The 26,008-nt window shown below is 37.3% G+C and overlaps 1 long non-coding RNA gene across 1 annotated transcript in view; it reads right to left on the minus strand.

Moving 5' to 3' along the window:
- Positions 1-25,556, minus strand: part of LOC148125891 (uncharacterized) — a 78,803-nt gene extending 53,247 nt beyond the window's left edge. The window contains exon 1 of the long non-coding RNA XR_015743618.1: positions 25,474-25,556. This is a non-coding gene — a long non-coding RNA (uncharacterized LOC148125891). The remainder of the gene's footprint in view (positions 1-25,473) is intronic.
- Positions 25,557-26,008: the final 452 nt, after the last annotated feature.

Below are 26,008 nucleotides of genomic sequence, written 5' to 3' on the forward strand. Positions count from 1 at the left end.
AAGACATTTTAGAAAGTCTTGCTGGCAGAAGATGCCACCTGTAAAATATCTTATAAAGATTTTCTTTATAAGCTGTAGCCAAAGTTATTTTCTTATTTGTGGACCAAAGTTTTTGCCATTTAGCCAATTTTTATAATTTTTATAACCCAATTTTTTTACCCATGCCACCATTGTTTCTTTAACATGTTCTTCTTCAAGTTTGTATTCTAATAAATATGTATACAATATTTTTATTAATTTATCATCTGTCTCTAACAATTTATCTATAATTATTAATTGTTTATTAATATCCTATGTTTTTCTGTCTTGTATGTATCCTGAATGTATTTGTAAATAAGACCACCATTCTATATTTATTCCCTAATCATTCTTGTTGTTCTTCTCTACATTCCTTCCAGAACCTCAACATTTTTATATAATGAAAAATAAATAAATAAAATATCTGCAAAGAATCCATTAAATTCAAATACAATAAATGAACAATTAGGACAGCTCATAACATGAAAGAAAAGATCTGGACAGGACATATTAGCTTTGGAGGGGACGAGATATGCAGTCCTACCTACTCTATTTGGGGGTGGAGGGAGTTTTTCCTAAGTAATAATCCATAATTAATTACTTGATTTCTTATAGCCAACATGATGTTTCCTATGTCAATTCCAGAAACAGCTCTGGCTTACTGTAAAAATGGAATAAAATGCCAGATAAGAGATTGAATGAAGTTGAAGCATTTTGGAGATGAATGAAGATAGCTGAAAGGCTGGGGAAGAAAGTGAACAAGAAAACTCAATTCTGCAACCTTTTGTTTTAACTTAGCTTACACATTTTCCTATTCGATATAAATGCACATCAGATAGGTTGCCTAAGCAAGTACTTTCCATCTAAAACCAAGTAAATACATAATAGGGTTAAAAATAAAAGAATAAAGAGAAAGACAATCAGGGACCTTTATCAGTGGTAGTCTCCTGTCAATTTTTAACATATGTCCCAGCAAATTACTTTTGCTTTTCAGTCTGCCATCTTCGCTTGGAATTAATAAGCCTCTCAATTGCTTGTGAAATGTTACACTGCATTAGTATGAAAGTATGATCAATAAACAGCCAATTCATGTAGTGTGGAGAAAGGCCTTGCCAAATGGAAGGTTAGATCTGATGAGAATACAATAGCTGAAATCTCAGACAGCAACTGCAGTGGTTTGACATTAATTAGGGCATTACTTTTGGTTAGATATAATACTTAAACAATTAGGTTGTTTGAAATGAAAACTGAATTTTGTCAACATTCAGATTCTGCTGTCTCTTCTACTTTTTTCCCCTTGTGTATTTGTTTATAAATTGTGCACTTCATTTCTTTTCCCTGGGAAATAAAATGGTAGGACTCAACTAATCTGCTAGACGTGTTATCTGAGGAAATTACTTGATTTCTTATAGTCTAACTTGATTGTTATAGTCAAAACTGGGCACTCGACTGATCATACTGTGGCTAGCTAATATTCACTCTGCTAATATTCACTCGGTCAAAGTGGTTCTCCCACAATAATTATTATCTAGGAATAAACTCTCCTCCCCCCCAAAAAAAGATGAGGTACAACCTCACTTGGGGACAATTTCCCCCAAAAAACTAATATATTCTCTTGGACTTTTTCTTTCATTTTATAAGCTGTCCAAATATTTATGTATTTCATCTGAATTTACTGGATTCCTTTTGAGTATTTTATTTATTTTGCATTGTAAACATTATATACAAGTATTGCAAGATAGATAACACTCACATACCATTACACATACAAAATGTGGCTTGTGTGATTTTTTTCCCCCCGATTCTGTGGGGTGAACCCATTAATTTCATTTTATTCAATAAACTATGTTTTAGATACATGCTATGCATAGCAATAGCACTTAAACTTATAGTGCTTTACAGCCCCCTCTAAGTGGTTTACAGAGTTAGCATATTGCCCCCAACAATCTGGGTCCTCATTTTACACACTTCAGAAGGATGGAAAGCTCAATCAACATTGAGCTTGGTGAGATTTCATCTGCCAAATTGCAGGTAGCTTGCAGGCAGCCGAAGTAGTCTGCGGTACTGCACTCTAACCAATGCACCATCACGGCTCAGTCCTTTAAACAGTCAAACACACAGCCTGTGAATTGCATATGGCCCTTGACATTACCTTATACAGACTACAATCTTTGGTAGGTACTCAGCTGCTTGTTATAATATAGGGTGGGCTATAGGAAGCATTCCTGGAAGAGAAGCCTACATGTAGCATCCAACTCAACTCAGTTTGACCTGGCTGGTGGAAGTCCTGATTGTATGGGCTACACAAGAAACATCTTATTCTGAATGCCTTGCCCTTTAGGAATCCATGACTCTCCAAGTAGGGACACAGTCCGACTTGGGAATTTTGAATAGGAAGTTGATGCTAATCAAGACTGGAAGGAAGAAGTAGCTACTGAGAAGCACAAGGGCTGCAAACATCTCATTTCTGTAGGGAAAGGAAGAAGGAAGGAAGGGAAGGACGGAGGGAGGGGAAGTGTACGATAAAGGAAATGATAAAGGGAAAAAAATCAGTCAGTTTGGCAAAATGAAAATAAATTGCTGCAGGATAGTCCTTAATGTGAAAGGTTAGGGTTAGGGTTAGGGTTTGTGTGTGTATTTAAATATTAAATAGTAACTCAGTAATTAAGCCAAATATAGGTGTTTTATTTAATGAAAAGTACTGGTAACTAAGTGAGCCAGACTGAAATGACTCGGACACTGACTTCCCTGGTCGACAGTGGAGCAGTGACTGGACATCAGGGAGAAGTAAGAGAGTAAGGAAATGGCCCATATGTCCTGCTGTGAAACATTTGAGGGAAGAGATTTGAAACATACCCAGGGGTGGGATTCAAAATTTTAACAACTGGTTCTGTGGGCATGGCTTAGGTGGTCAGTGTGGCTTGGTGGTCATGTGACTGGGTGGACATGACTTGGTGGTGTGGCCAACTCAATATCACTCACATCGAGGCACGCATCTCCTCACCTGGCCTCTCATGACTGTGGGGATGCTGCAACAGTCATAAGTGTGAAAAATGGTCATAAGTCACTTTTTTCAGTGCCATTGTAACTTTGAATGGTTACTCCACACAAGCAAAGTACCAGCAAAGGAGGGGAAAAAAACTCCAGAGATGTTCCTGAGACAGGAAGTCTAGTCCTGCCAAGAATGTAATAAGGGTTAATGGAGAGGCAGTTTCTATAAGCAACATCAGAATGTTTCCTTCCTGCCTTTCTTACAGGATTAGGCCAGTAATTTCTTCTAACAACCGGTTCTCTGAACTGCTTAGAATGTTAACAACCGGTTCTAGCAAATAGGTGTGAACTGGTAGAATCCCACCCCACCCCATACCCACCTTATTTTGATAGAGTGGAATGGAGAGTGGCATTCAAAAAATAATGTTGCCCCTTCCCAAGTGGGGCTTCAAAGGTGATAAGTGCTTCATCACTGGAGGTTTTTAAGAAGAGACTGAACAGACATTTGTCTGAAATGGTATAGGGCAGGGATCTCCAACCTCGTCAACTTTAAGACTTGTGGACTTCAACTCCCAGAATTCTGGGAGTTGAAGTCCACAAGTCTTAAAGCTGCCGAGGTTGGAGACCCCTGGTATCGGGTGTCCTACTTGAGCAGTGGGCTGGACTAGAAGATCTTGAATATACCTTCCAGCTCTAATCTGATTGAGTGATTGATTGATTGATTGATTGGTCCTGGAAGTTAATGACACCAGTGTCATTAACTAATAAGATCAGTGATGAATTTGAAGAAAAAGAGGTTGGGTATTTAAATAAAAATCCTAACTAGACTTCAAGATCAAACATGAAGTACTTATAAGATACAAAGGTAAAAGTACAGAAATAGTCTTCATAGTTTCTAAGCTTGAATATTACTGAAAATGTTTAGGAGATGTCAAAAGTGCAGTGTATGCAATGAGTCCTGAAATATTTTTGAGGTAGAAAAGTTCTGCATGGAAAAATAGGGTGAAAAAATTCAAAAGTCAAGCTATAGAGAGTCTTAACTGGCTACAAGAAATAAGAAGTTCTCATTTCTAGTGACTTTTATTAACTACATATATCTTCTCTATCACTACTCTTGTTATCCCAATGAATCATTTCTGCCAAAGTTGGTGTTTCAGAGTATTGACTGAAAGGTTATCCAAACTTCTAATATCTGTCATAGTCATTGTTTATTTATTTTAACTTGATAAATGATTGCACATAAATGCTAAATATTTATTCCAATTTGCAATATAGTTTCATATTTCACTTTGTATGACATAAATATAATCAGTTCGCATAGGGATGTATTGGAATATAAAATCTGACTGGGATATCTAAAATGCTACATGCAACTATATTCAAAAGTCTCTTCTGTTCAATGGAACATAGAGCATTTTCACAAGGTAACTCATAATACTTCATGGCATGAAGTCACTAAAGCAAATCAGAGACACTTTGCATTTTTAAGATATTTTAGATATTTTTAGGAATCGTAGCACTGTGAAAGTATATTTTTTTCAAACCTATCACCAAGTGTTAGAGTGGGCTTACACAATTTAAGACTGCCAGCTAATAAAAATTAACATCTTTCATAATCTGAAAATGCCCTACCTTTTTTCTTTCCTTTTGCAGACAGTCTGGAATTGATGGACAAAATAAACCGCTAATGGGGAGATTTATTAAGCTGTTCCTGTTCATCTAGTCGGGTTAATATCTATCTATCACACTCTGCAACTAATCACTGTCACTGCTCACCTAAACAGATCAGACAACTGAATGCCTACCAGTTGAGGTATATGGTGTAATTTCTGCTCATGCTAACGTTGCTAGTAACATTGCTTTCCCCCTATTGCATACCTCTTTCCTAGTGACAGCTAGTGCTGTGACTCATTTTGTGAATTAGGACTAATGTCAGGTAGTTCTATATGTTAGTCTGTTGATAACCAGCCTTTCTGAAAAATCAGGAACCTTAATATCTATCTATCTATCTATCTATCTATCTATCTATCTATCTATCTATCTATCTATCTATCTATCTATCTATCTATCTATCTATCTATCTATCTATCTATCTACCATGTTTCTCATATAATAAGGCCGGGTCTTATTTTTTTCTTAGTCCCGAAAAAATGGCTAGGACCTCTTTTTGGGAGTGAATTAATTTCTCCCACCACCACCACCTTCACCTAGAGTGCCCCATGGGCAGCCATGCCTCGCCACCAGCCACTCCTAATAGCCAATCATGGTGGAGCATGGAGGACTCCCTACTCCCACCAAGCGCCTTTGCTGCAGCGGGTGGCAGTGGCATGGGTGACTGCTGGCAGTGTTTCAGCCACTTCTTGGGCAGGGGAGCCACCTCCGTAACATCCACAGTTCCCGCCACTGCTGCCACTGTTGTTGGAGACGGCACTGGTGGGAGAAGGATAGCTGCAGCTCAGCCTGGAAATGCAGGAATGGGCTGCATACTGGGACTTTTGGAAACTTGCAGATCCTGAGGCTGGAGCACCAAGGGTAGCAGCAGCAGAGAGGCTCATTCAGCTCTTCTTATGCCCAACTAGCTGCTCAGGATTAAACAAAAATGCACTGTGCGGTGCTCCCAGGTACCTCAAAATGTTTTTTTTCCCCTGTTGTTGTGCGGATGGGGATGGGGGGAAAAGCAGGAGTGATTCAGATGCTGTTGTTGGAGACAGTGCTGGTGAGAGAGGCGCCAGCGCTGGAAGGAACCATGGAAGCTACAGAGGCCCGAGAAGCAGCTGAAACACTGCCAGTGGACATCAACACTGCCGCCACTGCCTGCCCACTGACCCGGCCTGCAACCAGCACCATACCTGGGTCTGCAGCAAAAGCTCTTGGTGGGGTAGGGAACCCTCTGCGCTCCGCCATGATCAGCCATTAGGAGTGGCTGGTGGTGAGGCATGGCTGCCCGTGGGGTGCTCCTAATGGCAAGTACCCCCCACCCTCCCCTGAATTTCACATGTTTTAAAATGGGCCTAAATTTGGGGGGAGAGGCTTAACTTCATTTTATGCCTAGAAAACATGCTAGGACTTCCTATGGGGGGGCGTATTGTTGGAGAAACATGGTATCTATCCATCTATCTATCTATCTATCTCTATTAAAGATTTTGCTGCACATTTAGCCACAATGAAATAGGCATTCTGAGTAACAGAGAAAGAAATTCAAGGGTGGGAGCTGTGCCCTAAGTTTGACTAGTAAACTACTAAAGTGGATTTTCTTGTGGACCACTGGATATGGCTAGTCCTTCTCCTGTTGGAAATCCTCATGTATTATTTGATCATTCTCTGCCTCTGTGAACCATAAGGCTCATTTTGTCACTAGAAGTTCCATTGTTATTCCAAGATGGAACTCTAAAGATGTATCCCTGTCATTACAAATATTTTCTCCTGTCCATAGAATCATAGTAAGGGAAGTGATCATGTAAGTCAAGATTCTGCTAAGTGCAAGAATCTAAATAAAGCTGTTTCTCAGCAATGACTGCCAACCATCATTAAAAGCACCCCCTTACCTGTCTTGGTAATTTATACCACTGCTATTGTACTGGGAGTCCCATCCCACCTAATATTCAATCAGAACCTTCAGATTCAGACTTCCTGTAACTTAAACCCCTGCATCGCATCCAAACTTTAATAATTGTTCAAAGAATGACAGAATCTAAATCTTTATCTTTGGATAAAAATACACAAATGGACTTTGATCCAGTTCCAGGTCAAAGAGATAGTCTCATGGCTGAAGAACCAACAAAGTGGATTTCATTTGTTGTTCTGAAGCTTAAGTAATCTTCAACATTAAAGCTTCAGCTGGAAGGGAGTGGGACAAATTCCTTTCCTCTATGTACTCAACTAGAGGGAATAATATGTGTATAATGTGTTGTTGTTTTAATGCACCTTTTTAATGTTCTGACTGCTTTGTGTTTTGTGGGATTTTGTTCTCAATACAGTAAAATTTATATATGTGTGTGTGTATATGTATGTGTGTACATACACACACACACACACACACATGCTATATAGATAGATATAGATATAGATATAGATATAGATATAGATATAGATATAGATATAGATATGTGCAGGTCTTGGCGTGTTCGGATCTTTTCCCATGTAAGATTGAGAGCATCTTGGCAATGTTTTGACGAGGTCCCACTGGCCATCTTCAGGCTGGTGCTTTCGGCTTCATGCTTGTGCGAGCAAAGCATGATCAGAGCTGCCGTCTCCCTATATATACTGGTGGGGAGGTTGGCCGTGTTGTCATTTCTTGATTGGTTGATGGAGTTGATGTTTGCAGATTGGCTGTCTTTTTCATAAGAACTTGTGTGGCTGAGGTATTAGCTGTGTGTCTATCAGCCTCCTGTGTTGTAACGACCTGGGTAATGGGCTGTGTGACCCATTTATTGATAAGGGCTTGATAAACGAGTCCCAGCCACAAAAACCAACACCAGACCCCAAACAACAGATGACACCACCACCATTCTCCCTCACCAGACTCAAACCCAAATCCATCCCATAGACAAAACACAACTACTATCCAGAAACCAGACCACAGCTACATCACCAGCTGCCACACCCCCTAACCCCCAAACCAAGCAAATGGACACATGCCATGAACACATATCCAGGCCTCAAACTCAGAGCCAAACCAAAACCCGGAATGTCACATCACACTCAGGATATCACATCACAGAACTGAGGAGATTATACCACAAAACCTCAGGATGTTGCAACACAGCCAACGACCCAGGAGATTACAGCACAAGACCCAGGATGCCAAAACAGTAGAACTCAGAAGGTCATCACATAGCCCATTACCCAGGTCATTACAAACTTCCTATAACTTAAACTCTTGCATTCCACAATGACAGAGAACAGGTCTTTACCTTGGTCTGTGACATATTTTCAGCTATTTCAATTCTTCTCGTCTTTTGTTAAAGATAAAACATTTTTCACTTCATTCACTTACTATACATTCACTTCGTTTCTCATCCTACAATCATGCTGGTTAAACTTTCCTCTGCCTAAAAACTATTGTCCCCTCTAATGTTAAGTTTTGGTAATCATGAAATTGTTTATCTTTGTTCAGTCTTGTAACAACCAAAACAGAATCTATTTCCTAGGAGAAGATGTTTGTGTTTTGTAATTAATTCAGATGTCTTATTGTTTCATTCTATCCTATTCTATTGGTAAGTTCCAGCTGTGCCACAAAATTTTCCTCAAGAGATTTCTGAGAGAAATTTGAAAAAAAGATGAGATCTATCAGTTGTACTCTTCCCCAATTGTTAACAATTGTTGGACAATTGTTAAAAATTACTAGCAATGGAAACAAATATATCATTCACTTTAATCAGTCAGAATTGAATGAATATTCCTGTCTCTGGGAGCTTTTGACTTGGGCTTTATATAAGCTGATCCATATGGGCATTGATCTTTTTAGAAAAGAATTATTTTGTTATTATCAGCCTTTTCTAGCCATTTCAGTGGACAAAAGTATCATTTCTGAATAATAAAAACAAAACAAAATGATTCTATTTCTCTTCTTTTGTTTTTAATTAAAAACAGAAAAAAATAAGGCTATTGTTTTTGGCCAAAGATCATGAGAGAATGTTGTGATTTTTGTTATTATAGATGATGATAGTGCAGAAAATCTAGTAAGTTATATTATGTCTAACAATGGGGGGGAATTGGGCGGAAAAATAGCTGTGATTGAGATGGAAAACTAAATTGCTTTAAACAAAGCAAATATTTTATTTGGTCTTGTATCCATTGGGGAATCACTTCTGGGGTTTATGCTTAAAATAGGAAAAAAAAATGAAATTTAGTCTTTAGTTTGAAGATTGAACAATTGTGTAGGTATATAAATGGTCCTCAACCTAAGACCACAGTTGAATCCAAAATTTCTATTGTTAAGCGAGACATTTGTTCAGTGAGTTTTGCCACATTTTATGACCTTCCTTGCCACAGTTATTAAGTGGATCACTGCAGTTGATTAGTTAGTGACCCAGTTGTTAAGTGAATTTGGCTTCCCCATTGACTTCGTTTGTCAGAAGATCACAAAAGGTGACCACCTGACCTTGGGACACAGCAATGATCATAAATATAAACCACTTGCCAAATTTAGATCACATGATCATGGGGATGCTGCAAAGATGGTAACTGTGAAAACTGTTATTATTTCATTTTGCTAGAAAGAGTCAGAAGTCAATCTTTCATTTTTTTTCTTTTTTATCCTGCAAGGCCTTTTATTTCCTTTTTTAAGATTTATTTTCACTGTATTTTATACTATAATAAACCCAGAGGTGGGATGCTACCAGTTCTGCCTGTCTCTATAGAACTGGTAGCTTTGAAGAGCAGCAGACACTGAGCCGGTTCTGTGTTTGCTGCTGTTTGGCCCACCTGCCCGCCCGGGTTCTTACCTGTCCTTTATTTCCTGCTTTTTCAACCTCAGCTGCTTTGCACGGCACAGCTGAGGCTGAAAAAGCAGGAAAAAGGTGGCTTTTCAAATTCTGTGCACCTGTGCACAGCACATTTTAGCTGTCAGGGCAGCACAGCTTAAGGTTTTTTACATGTATGCAAAACATAGTCACTGAACTGGAAGTAACATCAGTTGAATCCCACCCCTGAATAAACCTTAGTAAAGTGTTGGGGAAAAACAGAACAAAACAAAATCCTAACATGGATTTAACCTATTTAACCTTCATAAGGAAGAAAGTGAAGTGTGGCCTGCCAGATTTGGACGATGAGGAGGATGGGGAGGAACTTGGGCCAGTTGTGGACTCTGGGGATGGCTCTAATGAATGCTCTGCATCAGAAGCAGAGTTAGGGCCAGGGCCGTCCAACATTTCTCAGTTGGAGAGAGGTGGGGAAGAAGAACAACGGGAGCCTTTTCCAGATGCACATATGTGCAGAGCTGTCAGGAGAGGAGAACAACTGAGGAACAAGTGCCAACTCAGGAGGAGGGGCACACATGGACGCTGAATGAATAAATAATGGCAAAAGTGGAGTAATGATTGCAGGACACAATAGTTCGTATTTGTTTCAGAAGATTTCCTTATTGTGGTTCATGCCCTAGAGACTCCTTGCTAGGAATTAATTTATAGCTTTGTGATTGGAAGCTCTCAGTCTTGCAATTATCCAAGGACTGATAAGGTCTGTTCTTGCAATTAACCCTCGGAAGGATTACTGCCAGGACTTTTCTGTGTGTGAATACCACGAATTCACAGTAACTAAATAAAGAGAGGTTTTTCAGGACAAGGAGTCTATTTCTTAGTTCTGCTAAGCCTGGGTCAGAACATGAAGAGAGTTGCTGTCTTATTCCAGAATGCAAAAAAAAATGAACAATACAGTTATAGTTACAACAATATAAAGCTACATTTAAGCATTCCTAACAAATATATATTGGAGAACATTTGACCAAAGATCAACCCAGTGGAATTAATGAGGAAGTCTTGCTGAGCATGCTTTCAACAGAGTTTCCACACCAACTTTGATCCACCTAAAAGAAAACCATCTAGTCCATTTCTTGCTTCTTAATATGTCAGGGGTCACCTAGACTACCTTTCCTCTATAATACATCTATTCTGTAAGCAGTTTTCTCAAATCAAAATCCAAAATATATGAGAATGGGTTTCAGTAAGGAGGCAGTATAGGAAAGTTGAGCCTATCTACTCGTTTCTTAATTCTGTTACTCAAAATAAAATTGATTTCCTGCTGCTACTCAGTATAGGGCAACACGGGGAAAAAAACATTACATACGTTCCTTATGTGGTTGCTACTTGATTCATATGGCAGATTTTGAATCTACCTGCAGAAAACTAATGAAACCAGCATCTCCCTTTGAAATTTCTGCTTCCTAATATCTAGAAATGCAGACAGTGGAAGTATATGAGCACGTATTGTATTTAAAACGCCACTTTTATCATATTGTTTGCTTAAGTATTTGCCCTAAGAATAAAGACCCTGGCTTCTGCAAGATTTATTTCATTAAGTATGAATACAGTAACTCTAAATTCCATAGCCCTTCACTTGATACCATCATTCTAAACAAAATCAATCCTGTCAAATTGTGGAACACATTTTTGTCAGGCTTGTTTTCAACATTGACCAATCTCAATTCCCAGGCTCAATCTTTGAACAATAGCTGAAAGGGGGAACCCTACATTTTATTCTACAATGGCATTTCCATTTGTAATCTCAAATTCCTAGCAATTATTTTTCCTTTCTTCCATTATAGCAGTGCCTTTGTTATTCTGAACAGTAGGCTTTTGCTTCCATTGTGAGTCTCTGTGATGAGGGATGTATAATTTAAGAGAAGACCAAAAAAAAGTGGTTTTTGTAGCTTGGTACAAAAAAAAAAACCCTCTCATTCTCATACACCTTTAAAAAAATAGTTAATCGTGTCATTTGGCTTCTGTTTTAAAATGTAAAGCATGCCTTTGCAAGTGGCATATTATAAATTGCTACTATAGAAAGTCCTCAATTTGCAACAGTTTTTTTTAGTAAGCGTTCAAAGTTACAACAGCATTGAAGAAGTGAATTATGACAATTTTTCATGCATGACCATTGCAGTATCCTTATGGCCTTGTGATCAAAAGTCAGATGCTTGGCAACTTATTCATATTTATGATGGTTGCAGTGTCCTGGGTTCATGTGATCCCCTTTTGTGACCTTTTGACAAGCAAAGTCAATGGGAAAGCCAGATTCACTTAACAACCATGTTACGAACTTAACAATTGGAGTGATTCATTTAACAACTGTAGCAAGGAAAATCATAAAATGCGGCTAAACTCACATAACAAATGTCTCGCTTAGCAACAGAAACTTTGGATTTGATTATGGTTGTAAGTCAAGGACTACCTGTACTTTTGAATTAGAGAGAGGTGCTTCTATCAAGAAAAAGAGGCACATTAATAACATTGCAACATCACAGGATTTGGGTTGGGAAAATCTTTTTCAATTACTTAATATTTTACTTTAAGATACCAGCTACCTTAGATTTTTAGAGAATCCAGGCAAAAGTAATTAGCAGGTTCCTTTCTGAAGGATATAATGAAACTAAGAAACTTGTCTCTGAAAAGAGATTTTGATCTTTTTCTGCTTTCGATTCTGGAGATGAAGCCTGCACATTTAGTATTTAGAAGGAAACTGACAGTTAAAGACTAGCTCAGATAAGACTTCAGTTTGCAAGATATAAGTGAAACTTCTTGAGATACTTTTAGGATAAACACATATGTGAGAACAATTTGTGCTAGAGAAAAATACATGTTTCTTTAGGTAGAGAGATGTTTAATCAGATATTTATTGTTGAGGCCATGAGAAGATTAGCATAAATATAAGGATGGAGGCATTTTCCCAACAGAGTCAAACTTGGCTGATAAATAAATGTCCTTAAATAAAGCTACATTATGAAGTAGAAATCTTTTCAAAAGAAAACATTGTTTGTTTGTTTGTTTTTAATAAGGTTAGACTTATCTGTAAGTTAGTGTGGGACCTGGGATTGTTTACATCCTGAGATTGAGGAAACAGTTTTGTGAGGATTAGTTCTTGTATATTTTTATACAGCAGAGAAGCCAGCTGTCATCTTGAATTCCTGGTGCTGACTGACACAGGGTAAAGCCCTAATCCAATAAATCCAGTTTAAGGTAAATATAAGATAAAGATAGATTTATTCACTCACATAATGTTGAAAGGTATCTTGTCACAAATCTCTATGAAACTTAATATAACATTGAAAGTACTGATATTGAAAATACCAATATTTAAAACCTATTGGTCCTTATTTGTATAGCATTGTCTGACAGAAAGGAAGGTTAGGTTTAGAGAGGAAAATATGTCTTCAATTTAAACCCTTGTGATTGATTCTTATTTTGTTTTCTGACTCTGCTTTTATGTGTTTTATGTATTCTGCTGATATCCCTATAGCACTTTTTCAACCCACAACTACATGCAGAAGCAAAGTTCTCCAGGTACCATACATTGATATAATATTTAATCATGGATTTTATTGTCAGCCAATAAATAAGCTTCCAAACTGTACAAAATTATCTGTTGTTTATGCAGTCATAACCCTGAATGCTAAGTATATCAATTTTAATAATACATCATTTACTTAGACATACTTAGACCATCTTCAGAAGAAAACATACTCTCTCCGTGGATATCAAGATTGATCCATAAGGCAAATTTGATAGTAAAGTATCCCACATCACAAGTGTCATACAGATGGAACGATACAGGTGAAACAATCTTTGAATAAAAAAAATAGACCATGGGGAGTACATAATTTGAATCTTTGGGCAAGATTATATAGTGATGGCCACTTGTTTGAGATGACTGGTCATATAAATTGAATAAATAAATAAAAATAAACTAAATAAAAACATTGTATCTATTAAAATATGAAAGGGATAGCAACAGATCCAGAAAGCATATAATAAGGCTTTATCCGCTAAAGTGCTTTAATTGTTACAGTGAATTTAAAATAATATGTTCCTGTACTTTCAAAATAAAGTGTTCATATCTTACTTTATTCATGTGAAGATGTATTTTCTAGTAATGTTCTAAGATAGTTTTACAGATTTTACTTTTAATTCAATTCAGTTCCTATTTTAGTTCCTCAAGCTTAAACTATTAGCTGAAGTTTTTTACTTTGTCCTTTAGCTATTTCTATCCTTAATTCTATTAGTGAACTATTGTGTTTTGTTAAATAAGTATAGTTTCACTTTAATTTTCATACCATTCTTGTTTATACCAACAGAGAGGAAAGAGAAGAAAAAACAACAAAAAATGACTACTTTATTCTTCTGGAATTACTATTCATATCTAGTCTGTATTACCTGTTCAACATCATCCTCTTTTAATGACCCCATAATCCCATGTGGGTGAAGTCTGGACAACTGAATGGAGCTGAGTGTATGGACTAGACTAGACTAGACTAGACTAGACTAGACTAGACTAGACTATAGAATAGAATAGAATAGAATAGAATAGAATAGAATAGAATAGAATAGAATTCTTTATTGGCCAAGTGTGATTGGATACACAAGGAATTTGTCTTGGTGCAAATGCTCTCAGTGTACATAAAAAAAAAGAAACACTCATCAAGAATCAAGAATCATCAGGTACAACACTTAACCATAGTCATAGGGTACAATAAGCAATTAAATCATACTAGGAAACAGTCAATAAAAATTGTTAGGATACAAGCAACAAGGTTACAGTCATACAGTCATAAGTGGGAGGAGATGGATGAAAGGAAGGATGGGAGGATTAATAGTAATAGCAATGCAGACTTAGTAAATAGTTTGACAGTGCTGAGGGAATTATTTGTTTAACAGAGTGATGGCATTCAGGAAAAAATGTGCTTGTGTTTGGTTGTACTGGTGTGCAGTACTCTCTATTATCATTTTGAAGTAGGAGTTGAAACAGTTTATGTCCGGGATGTGAGGGGTCTGTAAATTTTTTCACAGCCCTCTTTTTGACTCGAACAGGATACAGGTGGTCCTCAATGGAAGACAGGTTGGCAGTAGTTGTTTTTTTCTGTAGTACTAATTATTCTCTGGAGTCTATGTCTGTCTGTTTGGATTGCAGAACCAAACCAGACAGTTATAGAGGTGCAGATGACAGCTACAATAATTCCTCTGTAAAACTGTATCAGCAGCTCCTTGGGCAGTTTGAGTTTTCTGAGTTGGTGCAGAAAGAGCATTCTCTATTGTGCTTTTTTGATGATGTTTTTGACGTTAGGTGTCCATTTTAGGTCTTGTGATATGATAGAACCTAGACACTTGAAGGTCTCTACCATTGGTACTGTGTTGTCTAGTATTGTAAGAGGTGGTAGTATGGGAGGGGTTGTCCTAAAGTCTACCACCATCTCTGTGGTTTTGAGTGTGTTCAGTTCCAGATTGTTCTGGTCACACCATGAGGCAAGTTATACAACCTCCTGCCTGCGGATTTGTCGTCTTGAATGAAACCAATCATTGTTGTATCATCTGTAAACTTATTTTAACAGATGGATCTTTTGAGATGCAGTCATTGGTATATAGGGAGAAGAGAAGTGTAGAAAGCTGTTGCCTTGGGGAGGAGGGCTGTGCTAATTGTACAGATATCAGATGTGATTCTGCCTAGCTTCACCTGCTGCTTCCTCTCTTTTAGGAAGCTTATGATCCACTTTTGTTGGACCCACTTGTGTTCAGGTACCGCTAGCTGGTTTAGTTCAGTTAGAAGAATATCTGGAATATTTTGAATGTCTGGAATGGTTTACTAGCTGGATGCCCTTCCTACCATCAATGCAGAGTTTTTGTTCTATTCCCAATGTGCCAGAAAGAGAAATATCTGTCTCTACCTAGGATTGAACTCACAGCCTCCTGATTGTGAGACAAGAGCTCCACCTCTAGGCTACCATCCTATATTATCTCTTCATATTCTTGAAAATCTACACCTGGACCAGGGCAGTGTTTTCTGCATGGCCCCTTTTCCTCTGGAAATTGACTTCTCCACAAATCTGTTTTTGTATCTCCTCCATTTCAATCAGATGTCATATGAATTATTTCCTCTGCCAACATATTGCCTAAGTCATGGCAGCTTGTCTTAGTACAATATTCAAAATAACTGGTTCAAGCTCCTTTTAACTTTGTTAACGCTGTTGGCAGATCTGTCCATTAAGAGTTTTCAATTTCTTAATCCTTTTTTTTTCAGCCATTACTTGGAGCATAAAGCAATAATTGTTAAATACCTTAGTTTATTTTGAATAGACCTATATAGTTGTAATCATTATAATAGAAAAATTGGGCATAGTATGTGGATGCGTTCATAATCACTTCATTGTCAAAGTATTAGGAATAAGCCTTCATTTGAACCATCACTTGTTAGTTCGTATTTGTGTGGACTTTGTGTTCTCAGATGAATGACTTTCACACTGAGATCCATTAAAGAAATGACTCCATAGTCCTTGAGTGTAAAGTGGTAGAGAAAATGTACTCCGGAATGAATAATTACATACATGAAAAATGGAAACTGAGGAGATACTGCTGTGCTAGCTAATATAGAAAAGATGTGTTATTGTTTGTGCTTGGTTGGTTACTCATTTTGTATCTTTACCAAGGGTAACTTCAGAACTTTTTCTGTAACAGAAATTACTTCCCTCCTCCCCTTTCTCAGAGTAGACAATGCTAATAGTTTTTTTTTTAAAGAATAATCTTGCATACCTATTTTTACACTTCAGTCTTATTTTAGGTGTGGATGGACTACAGATAATCCTCAACATATGACCACAATTGGGAGCAGAATTCCTGTTACTAAGCAAGGAGGTTGTTAAATGTGCCTGATTTTATGATCTGTTTTGCAATGGTTAAACAAATCTCTGCAGTTGTGAAGTGAATTGTGTAGTTGTTAAAAGAATCTGTCTTTGTTCATTGACTTTGCTTGTTGAAAATTAGATGGGCAGGTTACAAGTGGTAACTACATGAGCCCAGGATGCTGAGAAAGTTTTCAGTGCAAGGAACAGTTGTAAGCTACTTTTTTAGTGTTGTTGTAATATCTGGTTGCTAAGTAAATGGTTGTAACTGGAGGATGACTGGTATTCATTTGGTTTTATGCAGGCTCATTTAAAGCTTTTCTGTATCAATGTTTTCAGTCATGACATACTACATCTCTTATTTTGAGAGAGTTTACCATTTGTGTTCAAAGGAAAATTCAGATTCTGAGATATTTCTTTATGAGATGACTGGCTTAAAGAGATGTAGTAGTCCTCTACTTATCACTACAGTTGAAGATTAGATAAGGAATAATGGATGGAAACTGGTCAAAGAGAGATTCAACTTAGAAATAAGGAGAAATTTTCTGATGTTGAGAACAATCAACCAATGGAATAACTTGCCTTCAGAAGTTGTGGGAGCTTCATCACTGGAGGCTTTCAAGAAGAGACTGAACTGCCATTTGTCAGAAATAGTGTAGGGTCTCCTGCTTGGGTGGTGAGTTGGACTAGATGACCTATAAGGTCCCTTCCAACTCTGTTAATCTGCACTGAATATTGGTCATTTAGCAAAGCAGTTATTAAACAAGATACTATGTGACTGCTTCATGCAATAACCAAAATTCTGAATCTTCCATGATTACACTGGTTGTTAAAAGGACCATAGGGAAGAGATACAAGCCTCATGGTGGAATGGGCTCAGGCTGCTAAGTGAATGGAGGAGGTGGGGTGTTGGAGCAACTTTTCATGTTGGCTGACTCATGGTGAACAGTTATTAAACAACTGGTTATAAGTCAAGAACTACCTCAGCTATAAATTTTTGAAAATCTATTAAGACCAGAGATCCCCAACCCTTTGGGCACCAGGGACTAGTTCCATGGAGATATGGTTTTTCCACAGACCAGATTGGGTGGGGTTTCATGCAGGGGTGGGATTCAAATTTTTAACAACTGGTTCTGTGGGCATGGCTTAGTGGTGAGCCTGGCTTGGTGGTCATGTTATTGGCACGGTGTGACCAACTCAATATCACTCACATCGAGGCATGCATCTCCTCATCTGGCCTCTCATGACTGTGGGGATGCTGCAACAGTCGTAAGTGTGAAAAATGGTCATGTGACTTTTTTCAGTGCCATTGTAACTTTGAATGGTCACTCCACACAAGCAAAGTACCAGCAAAGGAGTGAAAAAAAACTTCAGAGACGTTCCAGAGACAGGAAGTCTAGTCCTGCCAAGAATGTAATAAGGGTTAACAGAGAGGCAGTTTCTGTAAGCAACACCAGAATGTTTCCTTCCTGCCTTCCTTACAGGATTAGGCCAGTAATTTCTTCTAACAACTGGTTCTCCGAACTGCTTAGAATGTTAACTACCTGTTCTAGCGAATAGGGGCAAACTGGTAGAATCCCACCCCTGGTTTCATGTGCTGCCTGATTTCCTTGGATAGGGCTCTGCTTGTTTGCACAGTCTGGTTTCTGGCATGCTGAGGATCAGCGCTGGTCCATGGATTTAGACAATCTTGGTGCTTATAAGGTGATATTCTGGCTCCAATATTTTTAGAAAGTATGCTGCTTATGTCTAAATATATTTTCCAATATAGTATAGCTGTATTTCTCACATTTTCTACCACCTTCTCTTATTGGTATGATTAGATTAAAATTAGATTATTTTGTTGTTTGTATGTACACAGAGAGCTTATACACTGGAGCTTATGCACAAATTCCTTGTGTGTCTAATCACACTTGATCAGTATTCTATTCTATTCTGTTCTGTTCTGTTCATTGTCTTATATGTACTGAAACTCTCTCATTTGTTTCCCTACTGCTTTTTACTTGCAGCTAAAAAATAACTTGGCTAATTTAAAAGATTTGTGGGCATATTAAAAAGGAAATTTGTTTGAAACATCACTGATGAAAAGGCTATTAATTAACAGACTCCAAAATATTCCTGTTGCTATGTTTTGTACCTAGACATCTTTGTTTAAGTTTGAATATTTAAATGCCTTGCTAGTTGTTTTGATTGAACACTGGGACTTTTTAATGCTCGCAGACATAATAATCTAAAGTTGTGGTGTATTGCTTAGCACACCTAAGACAATGTTTTATTTAAAAGAACTCAAATGTATTTAAAGTGTAGCCAAAAATCCATTCAACCTTATTTGCACTGAGAAAGAAATACAGCAGTAGCAAGGTTGTATAACTTAAGACTGGGGGTGGGAGACTTACAGTTCAAAATGTTTCCCTGTGACTGTATTTTTATTTTGATATCTGACTTGTAATAAAAAAGAACATATGAAAATATGAGTGAAAGAATACAAAAATAGAAAAAAGAAAGAAAACAGATAAAGTTTAAATTAATAGAATTAAATAAATTATAAATATAAATATCATTAAATTGAGCTGTAATAATTACTGAACTGTTGATCAAATTAAATCAGTGAAAATCAAATAAAATATAAATTCAATTTATGTAATAAAATTAAGACAAATTAAATGGCAATTTAATTTAATTAACAAAACAGTTCCCCCAAGAGTGGTGGCAAAATTATAAATGAATTAATTAAACAAAATCAGCTAAATTGTAAATGAAATACAATACATGAAATATCTCATGGCTGAATGAAATGTAATGAAATTTTCTCCAGAATATTTCTAAGAGCAATCCCTAAATTATGATTAAGTTACAGAAATGGTTAATCATGAAAAGTACATGGAGACCTCAAGTTAACCATAATATGCTAAATTGATGTGAATGACATATCAGTGAAATGAAATTGATCTTTGACCTTGGCCCAGAGGAAATTATTGGTCCACCTTTGCTCATGATGAAGAATGGTACTCATATACATATGTTTTTTTACATTTTTCAACTACAGGTAGTCCTCAACTTACAACCATTTAGATAGTGACTGTTCAAAGTTACAACAGACTGAAAAAAGTGACCTTTGACTGGTTTTCACACTGATGACTGTTGTAACATCCCATGGTCAGGTGATCAAAATTTGGATACTTGGCAGCTGGTTAATATTTATAATGGTTGTAAGGCACGTGACCCTTGTTTGTGACCTTCTGACAAGCAAAGACAATGGGGAAGTCAGATTCACTTAATAAGTGTGTAACTGACTTAACAGTTGTGGGCAAAAAGGTCATAAATGGTGTAAAACTCACTTAACTGTCTTGCTTGTTTGGAAATTTGGGGGTCAATTGTGGTTGTAAGTTAAGAACTACCTGCACCTTTGTTGAAGACAAAATAACTTGTGTGCCACAAAAATAAAGGAAAGCAAGCATACTTGTTTTGCTTCAAAGAGCTTGTGAATGCAAGGAAGGCTCCCTTCACAGCAATCCATCTTGAATACAATGTTTAGAACAGTTTTGAAAGATTTCTCTATCAAAGAACCTTGCTGCCCAGCAGCTTAGTATATACCCAACGAAGAAGAATGAAGCCTATCTCCCATGTCTGCCAGATAATGTGCCTTACAGCTAACGTCTTTATTTCCCCCCAGGCAAGGTTTAAAGAAGTAATTTTTCAAAGCAACATCTTTATTCCTACATGCTATTTTTTCTTCCCAACGTTTTCTTCGTTTAAATATCCCCAGAGGCGTCCTGTAATAGAATGTCCCTTTCTTTAGCTGTTAGTTCAGATCAAAAGGATAAATAATGGCCAGCTGGGGAAAATAAGTTTTTTTTTTAAAAAAAAATACATCTGTTGATGTTGCTCCCAATGTGTACCTTATATCTGTATTATATTCATCATTTCGTTCCTTCTGAAGTGACAGAGTAACTGGTGAAACAGAAATCCAACTTTGTTTTGTATTGCTCGTGAAGGGACAATGCAGCTACCAAGGGGGCTAAAGTGCTGTGTCTTTAGCACCAGCCACATGTTGTATTCATGTCACCCCATGTAATTTAGAATTCTCATGGTGCAGAATTCTAAATAATTCAAGAAGACTGCATATGTATAGCAGTCCCCAAATACTCGAATGAAAAGAGATCTCAGAAAGACCTGTACAACAACAGATTTAGAACTAATATTGTGCCATCCCTGTGATACAGAAGTGATACGTCAGTCTGTCACTTCTGGGTGCAGGTATTGGGTGGAGGCAACAAGGTGGTGAAAGAGAGACTGCTGTGCTGTATGATTCATTCTGACTCCTTAATATAGCCTACTACTATTTTACCTATGCTATGATGTTTAATGGAAGGTGTAGTTTCATGTAATATTCAAGCATTAGTTCAGTTGTGTCTATATATGAATAGAATAGAATAACAGAGTTGGAAGGTACTTTGGAGGTCTTCTAGTCCAACCTCCTGCCTAGGCAGGAAACTGTTGGAGTCAGCCATTGCAATTAAAGACACATACACATGATTTTTTAAGACCTGTGTCCCGAGGTCAGAAATTCTCTCTCTGAGTTATCAAGTTCCTTCTCTTCCTCGGTTCACTGTCCTTTATTATATTCTAAATGATGCAATGTGCTTAGATATACAAGCTAAATGATTGGTTTACATCAGGCTTTACAGCATAGTTACAGTGCAGTAATTGGCTAATACAAGCAGGTTTCTAAACGTGCAGATGGATGAATTCAAGAGTATCTTTGACTGCCTGTTAGTTTCCTGTTATTCTAAAATAGCATAGCTTCAGAATCTGAGGGGAAAAAAACCTTTAGGCTTTCAGTGTAAGAGAAAGAGATCAAGAAATAGAACAGAGAAAAGATCAATAATAAGTCAAAGAAAGGTCAGAGTCTCTGGTCAAGTAGTGTGCTGATTCTTTCACCATTGACTGTAACCTACAGGAAACCTTACACCACTTCAGACAAATGGTTATCCAACATCTTTTTAAAAACTTACAGTGTTGGAGCATTCACAACTTCTGGAGGCAAGTTGTTCCACTGATTAGTTGTTCTAACTGTCAGGAAGTTTATCCTTAATTCTAAGTTGCTTCTGTCCTTGATTAGTTTTCACCTGTTGCTTCTTGTCCTGCCCTCAGGTGCTTTGGAGGATAGTTGACTCCCTCTTTTTTGTGGCAGTCCCTGATATATTGGAACACTGCTATCATGTCTCCCCTAGTCCTTCTTTTTATTAGACTAAATATGTCCAGTTCCTGCAACTGTTCTTCATATGTTTTAGCCTTCACTCCCCTAATATGGTTGAGAGAAACACCACCTATTTTTTGCCTTAGACAGCAAAGCATTTTGGAATGTACAGTTAAGAATTTGTTGTTGTTTTGTCTCTTGAACCTTTGTCCATGAATCTGGAACCACATAATGCCATCAATGAGTGTAATTACTTATAATAATACAAACAGTGCCCTTTCTAGATTGAGCAACTGGCCATCTAGTCCAGGGGTGTCAAACTCACATTGTCACGATGGAATCACATCACATATTGAGACTCTTTCCCCCTTTGCTAAACCACGGATGGGCATGGCCAGCACGTGATGCATCTGGCCCATTGGCTGGGAGTTTAACAGCCCTGATCTAGTCCACCAGTCTGCTTTCAACCAACCACACAAGAAGGCAAATAGTCTCCCATCAGATAGTTTTCAGAAGAACTCATGTTGCCATCAAGACTAATAACCATTGATCCAGATAACGTCCATGAATTGATGCAATTTTTTTTCTGAACACATTCAAGTTGGTAGCTAGCATGACATTTGGCACTCTTATTTATGATGAGATAGCTAGTTTATTAATATGGTAATTACTATTTATTAATAAATAATATCTAAATAATTCAAGGAGCACCCATCTACCAAATCACAATCAGTTAGAAGTACTATATTTTTCTTAGCCTAATCTTATTCCCACTTAATTGCTTATGGTGTATCTATCATATATTTCTTTTAAAAATTATCTAGGGAGGTGAAAACATAATTTGAACCCAGCTCACTACCAAAATAATAATGATAATTTAAAAAGAATTAGAAATCAAGTATGATCTGTATGAACTTTCCAGGTCTGGATGGATCATGACCATTTTATACAGTAAGGTATTTCAGGAGAAGCTGACAAAATCATACTGTACTTGTTATCTGGATTTTGGAGATTCAAAATTCACGTCAAGGGAAACATAAAACATTGATATGTCTGCTTCCCATTTCATTTCCATATGTATGAAGGAACTTAAATGCTCTCAGTGGCAACATTGCATCGAGATTGCTCTTCCAGATCATGAGACAAGACATTTAATTATCAGTTGGTGTGCTAAGCAGAAGAGAAAGTGATATTCATGGCATACTACCATGTAATATACCATTACTTAACAATCCTATGGTATGCATTCTAAATAATTAAAGTGACACACCATTTTTTTTCCTTCCCGAAACTATTGTTTTTGTTTCTAACTGTGGCAGCAAAAATGTGTTTTCAATATGTATTATTTAAGAGAAAAAACTTGCTTAGGAATTGGAAGAGAATCGCTTCACCAGCCGAAGCTGATGCATACAATCTTTTAACAATACTTTTGCAACAAAACACCTTTAATATGCAACCTCCACAGGGATATGACTGGCAGAGCTTTGAGGATAATTATGGCTGAAATCCAAGTTTAAACACTGAGTAAATACAAAACTAAATCCTTCCCAAATAGTGCAGCATAGATTCTGAGTTTTGTTTGAGATTCTTTCAAAAACAACCAAATACAAATGACCCCCATAAAAAAATGACTTGTTTAAAATGTCAGAATAAAGAAAGGAGCCCCAATGCCTCTTACTCATTTTGATGAAGTCCTGAATTCATGCTTGCTAGAAAAGGATGAAGTCAGATCACCAATATGTACATTAGATATTGTCTAATGTTTTTTTTTTAATCTTCTGAAGGATTAAGAATCACACTTAGCTGAGCTTGGTGACACTGCAGAACCAGGACAGCTTAATAAAGCATAACAAAATGATTATTCACGTGTTTAATTGTTTTCCAATTCCACTATGTTAAGAATTATCATTTGGCAGAATTTTGGGACAGGTTCTGTGAGTCATTTTAGAGGATATAGCATAATGTGTACACATTGTCTTTGACTTACAATCATTTGTTTACATTTGAATGGTGCTAGAAATGTGACTTACAACAGCTCCTCGCACTTATGACCACTGCACCATTCTGCAATCATATGATCCAAATTCAGGTATTGCGCCATTGGTTTGTACTTATAACGGCTGAACCATCCTGGGATCGTGTGATTATCATTTATGATGTTCTCAGGCAGCTTCTGACAAGCAAAGTGGGCTTTGGTTTCCATTAATGATTTGACAGCTGTAGTAATTCAGATAACAACACAGGGCAAAAAGATTGTAGAATTGAGTGTGACTCACTTAACAACTGCTTTACTCAACCACAGAAATTCTGGGCCCAATTGTGGCATAAGTCGAGGACCACTTGTATTCCTGCTACACATTCAATGTAAAAAAAATGTTGAGACTCTAGAACAAGGGTTTTCAAACTTGGCAAGTTTAAGACTTGTGGACTTCAACTCCCAGAATTCCTAAGCTAACAAGACTGGAGGAGGAATTTAGGAGTTGAAGTCCACAAGTCTTAAAGCTGTCAAGTTTGAAGACCCCTGCTCTAGAAAGAGTGCAGAGAAGAGCAGCAAAGATGATTAGGGGACTGGAGGCTAAAATATATGAAGAACAGCTGCTAGAATTGATATGTCTAATTTCATGAAAAGAAGGACTGGGGTGACATGATAGCAGTGTCCCAATATCTTAGGGGTTGCCACAATAGCTTGTGGATCAAGCTATTCTCCTAAGCACCTGAGGGCAGGACAAGAAGCAATGGATGGAAACTAATCAAGGAGTGAAACAACCTAGAACTAAGAGGAAATTTTGTGACAGTTAGAACAATTAATCAGTGGAACAACTTGCCTCCAGAAGTTGTGAATGCTCCAACACTGGAAGTTTTTAAGGAGAGATTGGACAACCATTTGTCTGAAATGGCATAGGGTTTTCTGCCTGATCAGGGGGTTGGGCTAGAAGACCTCCAAGGTCTCTTCCAACTCTGTTATTCTATTCTATTCTTACATACTACATACAGTCTTAGAAGGCTTAATTATACTCCCGCTGTCCACCTAAACAACTAATGACTTCGAGCAGGGGTGTCAAACTCACATTGTTACAGTGGTGTCATGTGACATATTAGGACTTTTTTCCCCTTCGCTAAACCGGGCGTGGGTGTGGTCAGTGGGTGATGCATCTAGCCTGTGGGCCAGGAGTTTGGCAGCCCTGACCTTGAGCGTTTAAGCAAATTTGCCCTTTGGGAATTGCCTGGGAAATCCAGGAGTGATAGCTGGATTAGGGATTCAAAACAATATCTCAAAAGATGATAGCAACAAACCATTTCTATTACATTGCTAAGGTAAACTGTGTCATTAAGAATCAGACATGATTCAAGAGAAATGTTGCCCTTACAGTATCTATCTACTGTAAGAGTCAGAAACTGTTGGATTCAACCTTTTTATACAGTTCTCACAACTATCAAATACGCCCAGATTTATGCTTTTCCAATAAATAGCTCATTGACAAAGGAAGAATCAAACAATTTATTTTGTAAGCATTATTTAGATTTATGTTAAATACCCACTCCCTGTTAATTTAATTGATCAATGGCATCTTTACAAAGAATTAGAAAAGAATTAAAAAGCTAAATGTATGTAATTATTTTGCCTGCTGAACAATATACAATAACAGTATCTGTCTGAATGTGGCACAGTATGAATTAAAGTCACTTGCAGAATGCTTCAATCAGAACAGTATGTTAAGTATTTTGTAGTTTCTCTTATCTAGATGGCTCTGAAGTAAGATGACTGGTGCATTATCCAGGCAATGCTTCTAAGCCCATTAATCAAGTGTAAGTTTTTAAAAAGAGTTAACTGTCTTGAATTAAACAGAATGGAGGCACAGTTGATACCATGAGATTGGCACTTCTTTGCCATGCTCTTGTACCATCACTTAATTTTCTCTCCATCATTGCCTACCCCTCTTACCTTGTTAAAAAAAAAAGAAGACAGGGTCCTGTGAAAATGGATGGCAAAATGTCCATGTTCTTAGTTCTCATCAGTGTGATAACCTGTAGGGGAAAGGAAAAGCAAAGATGAATCTTTCAACTAATAAAAAATGAGGAAATAGAAAGATAATTTACAAGGTCGGTAGCACCTAGTTCGTTTTCTTGAGTTTGAAAGTGAACCAGCAAGGTGAGTCCTACTTCTTTGGATTGTGGATTGCCATTTAGACACATCTGACCTATATTATTCTGCTTCTGGAAGAGCAAACTGAAATCCCAAAGATTTATCAAATTAAGATAAATATTGCCCAGAGCTAGCCAAACTATTCTAGTGCATAAAATGGCTAAATTAATAAACTGCATTCCCAATCTATGGATGTAAATACATAATAATCTCAAATAAATTTGCTAAAAGTTGGCCTATTTTTAATATCTCAGCCTGCCATCTCAGTCAGCTGCTTTGTTGTGCTTAATGACAGAGTCCATCCTGCTTCCAATACAGCATTCTTATTTTTTAC

The sequence above is a fragment of the Pseudonaja textilis genome, chromosome 4 (genome assembly GCF_049901715.1).
Source record: "Pseudonaja textilis isolate UNSWEBS1 chromosome 4, rPseTex1.2, whole genome shotgun sequence".
In the NCBI taxonomy this organism is placed as follows: Eukaryota; Metazoa; Chordata; class Lepidosauria; order Squamata; family Elapidae; genus Pseudonaja; species Pseudonaja textilis.